Here is a 3,243-nt window from a genome sequence, read left to right on the forward strand (position 1 = left end):
CTATGGGCACTTGGACTATGTGGGTTTCCTGGTGGGCATTTGGACTATCTAGGTTACTTAACGGGCACTTGGACTATGTAGGTTCCCTAGCGGGCACTTGGATTATTTAGGTTCCCTATCGGGCACTTGGACTATGTAGGTTAACTAGAGGGCATTTGGACTACTTAGGGTACCTAGCGGGCACTTGGACTATGTAGGTTCCTTATCGGGCACTTGGAAAAATGTAGGTTAACTAGGGGGCACTAGGACTATGTAGGTTACCTACATGGCCCTTAGACTATCTAGGTTACCTAGCGGTCATTTGGACTATGTAGGCTCCCTAGCGGTCATTTGGATTATATAGATTACCTAGCGGGCACTTAGACTTTGTAGGTTACCTAGCAGGCACTAGGACTATCTAGGTTACCTAGCATTCACTTGAGCTATCTACGTTACCTAGCGGGTACTTGGAGTATGTAGGTTACCTACCGGACTGTTGAACTATCTAGGTTACCTAGCGGGCACTGGGACTATCTAGGTTAACTAACGGGCCCTTGGACTATGTATGTTCCCTAGCGGGCCCTTGGACTATGTAAGTTCCCTAGCGGGCACTTGGACTATGTGGGTTCCCTAGCGGGCATTTGGACTATCTAGGTTACCTAACGGGCACTTGGACTATGTAGGTTCCCTAGGGGGCACTTGGTCTATCTAGGTTAACTAGCGGGCACTTGGACTATCTAGGTTAACTAGCGAGCACTTGGACTATCTAGGTTACTAGCGGGCATTTGGACAATTAGGGCCCTTAGCGGGCATTTGGACTATATTGGTTACCTAGCGGGCACTTGGACTATGTAGGTTAACGAACGGGCACTTGGTCTATGTAGGTAACCTAGTGGTCACTTGAACTGTCTAGGTTACCTAGCGGGCACTTGGACTATGTAGGTTAACTATCGTGCACTTGGACTATCTAGGTTAACTAGCGGGCCCTTGGACGATGTAGGTTAACTAGCGGGCCCTAGGATTATGTAGTTTAACTAGCGGGTCCTTGGACTATGTAGGTTACCTAGCGGCCACTTGGACAATCTAGGTTAACAAGCGGGTACTTGGACTATGTAGGTTAACTAGGGGCACTTGGACTATCTAAATTAACTAGTGGGCCCTTGGACTATGTAGATTCCCTAGCGGGCACTTGGACTAGGTATGTTCCAGAGCGGGCACTTGGACTATGTAGGTTCCCTAGCAGGCACTTGGACTATGTAGGTTCCAGAGCGGGCACTTGGACTTTCTAGGTTCCCTAGTGGTCACTTGTACTATGTAGGGTAATTAGCGGACACTTGGACGATCTAGGTTAACTAGCGGGTACTTGGACTATGTAGGTTAACTAGTGGGCCCTTGAACTATGTAGATTAACTAGCTGCACTTGGACTACCTACATTAACTAGCGGGCCCTTGGACTATGCAGATTCCTTAGCGGGCACTTGGACTCTGTATGTTCCCTAGCGGGCACTTGGACTATGTATGTTCCCTACGGACACTTGAACTATGTAAGTTAACTACCGGGCACTTTGACTATGTAGGTTAACTAGCGGGCCCTTGCACTATCTAGGTTCCCGAACGGGCATTTGGACTATGTAGGTAACCTAGCGGGCACTTGGAGAGTCTAGGTTACCTAGCGGGCACGTGGACTTCTAGGTTAACGAACGGGCACTTGGACTATGTATGTTGCATAGCGGGCAATTGGACTATCTAGGTTAGGTAACGGGCACTTGGACTATCTAGGTTTCTTAGCGGGCACTTGGAAGATCTAGGTTAACTAGAGGGCACTTGGACTCTCTAGGTTAACTAGCGTGCACTTGGACTATCTAGGTTTCTTAGCGGGTACTTGGACTATGTAGGTTAACTAGCGGGCCCTTGAACTATGTAGATTAACTAGCGGCACTTGGACTATCTAGATTAACTACCGGGCACTTACTATGTAGGCTAACTAGGGGGCCCTTGGACGATCTAGGTTACCTAGCGGGTACTTGAACTATCTAGGTTAACTAGCGGGCACTTGCAGTATCTAGGTTACCTAGCGGGCACTTGGAATATGTAGGTTAACTAGCGGACACTTGCACTCTGTAGGTTACCTAGCAGGCACTTGGACTATCTAGGTTAACTAGCGGGCAATTGAACTATCTAGGTTAACTAGCGTGCACTTGGACTATGTAGGTTCCTTAGCGAGCACTTGGACTATCTAGGTTGCCTAGCGGGCACTTGGAAGATATAGGTTAACTAGCGTGCCCTTGGAATATCTAGGTTACGAAACGGGCACTTGGTATATAGGTTAACTAGCAGGCACTTGGACTATATAGGTTAACTAGTGGGCCCTTGGACTATGTAGGTTAACTAGCGGGCACTTGGACAATCTAGGTTAACTAGTGGGCACTTGGACGATCTAGGTTAACTAGCGGGCACTTGAACTATCAAAGTGAACAAGTGAGCCCTTGGACTATGTAGGTTAACTAGCGGGCCCTTGGACTATCTGGGTTACCTAGCGGGCACTTGGGCTATATAGGTTACCTAGCGGGCACTTGGACTATGTAGGTTACCTAGTGGGCACTTGGACTATCTAAGGTTAACGAACGGGCACTTGGAATATGCAGGTAACCTAGCGGGCACGTGGACTGTCTAGGTTACCTAGCGGGCACTTGGACTTCTAGGTTAACGAACGGGCTCTTGGGCTATGTAGGTTGCCTAGCGGGCACAAGGACTATCTAGGTTAGGTAACGGGCACTTGGACTATCTAGGTTAACGAACGGGCACTTGGACTATGTAGGTAACCTAGCAGGCACTTGGACAGTCTAGGTTACCTAGAGGGCACATGGATTATCTAGGTTAACTAACGAGCATTAGGACGATCTGGGTTACCTAGCGGGCCCTGGACTATGTAGGATCCCTATCGGACATTTGGACTACTTAGGTTACCTAGCGGGCACTTGGACTATCTAGGTTAACTAGCGGGCACATGGACTATCTAGGTCAACTAGTGGGCCCTTGTACTATGTAGGTTAACTAGCGAGCACTTGGACTATCTAGGTTAACTAGCGGACCTTGGACTATGTAGGTTAACTAGCGGGCCCTTGGACTATGTAGGTTAACTAGCGGGCACTTGGACGATATAGGTTAACTAGAGGGCACTTGGGCTATCTAGGTTAACTAGCGGGCACTTGGATGATCATTGTTAACTAGCGGGCACTTGGACTATCTAGATTAGCTAACGGG

Source organism: Tenrec ecaudatus, chromosome X, assembly GCF_050624435.1.
Source record: "Tenrec ecaudatus isolate mTenEca1 chromosome X, mTenEca1.hap1, whole genome shotgun sequence".
Lineage (NCBI taxonomy): Eukaryota > Metazoa > Chordata > Mammalia > Afrosoricida > Tenrecidae > Tenrec > Tenrec ecaudatus.